Source organism: Pan troglodytes, chromosome 1 (assembly GCF_028858775.2).
Source record: "Pan troglodytes isolate AG18354 chromosome 1, NHGRI_mPanTro3-v2.0_pri, whole genome shotgun sequence".
NCBI classification, from domain to species: domain Eukaryota; kingdom Metazoa; phylum Chordata; class Mammalia; order Primates; family Hominidae; genus Pan; species Pan troglodytes.
In genome coordinates, this window is record NC_072398.2 from 155829885 (window position 1) to 155830828 (window position 944).

A 944-nucleotide genomic window follows, 5' to 3' on the forward strand; every position below is an offset into this window, starting at 1 on the left:
TGACCTGCCCTTTCTCTCTAGCTGCCTTTAACATTCCTTTCTTTTATTTTGACCTTAGAAAATCTGATGATTATGTGTCTTGGGGGTGATCTTCTTCTGTAGAATCTTGCAGAGGTTCTCTGTATTTCCAGAATTTGACTGTTGACTTCTCTAGAGAGGTTGGTGAAGTTTTCATAAATTATAACCTGGAACAGTTTTCAAGTTGTTTGTGCCCTCCCCATCTCTTTCAGGGATGCCAATGATTAAAAATATGGAACACTCCACACATTTGCATATCATCCTTGTGTAGGGACCACACTAGTCTCTGTATCATTCCAATTTTAGTACAGGTGCTGTTAAAGTGAGCACATAAGCCAAGTTTTGTAATAACAGCAAGGCAGATATCTGTTCCCCAAGGGCAGCTGGCTCCTAAGAAAGAGGAGTGAACAGCTAACCATTCTCAGTAGTACTCCTAACCTCACTCATCTAATATTTCTATTTATGTAGGAAGGAAAAAAGGGTGGGACAATCAGCCAACATGTTTAAAGGAAATTTCTTGTTATGAAAACAATCCTAAAATTCATATGGAACCAAAAAAGAACCAAAAAGGATCTCACATAGCCAAGGCAAGACTAAGCAAAAAGAACAAACCTAGAGGCATAACATTACTGGACTTCAAACTATACTACAAGTCTATAGTTACAAAAGTGGCATGGTACTGGTATAAAAATAGGCATGTAAGGTGGAGCGCAGTGGCTCATGCCTGTAATCCCAGCACTTTGGGAGGCCGAGGTGGGCAGATTACCTGAGGTTGGGAGTTTGAGCCCAGCCTGACCAACATGGAGAAACCCTGTCTCTACTAAAAATACAAAGTTAACTGGGTGTGGTGGCACATGCCTGTAATCTCAACTACTTGGGAGCCTGAGGCAGGAGAATTGCTTGAACCCAGGAGGTGGAGGTTGCGG

The 944-nt window shown here is 41.8% G+C and overlaps 1 non-coding gene across 1 annotated transcript; it reads right to left on the bottom strand.

Moving 5' to 3' along the window:
- Positions 1–244: 244 nt before the first annotated feature.
- Positions 245–348, bottom strand: LOC112207050 (U6 spliceosomal RNA). Its single transcript, XR_002941531.1, has one exon. It is a non-coding gene; the product is annotated as a U6 spliceosomal RNA (small nuclear RNA).
- Positions 349–944: the final 596 nt, after the last annotated feature.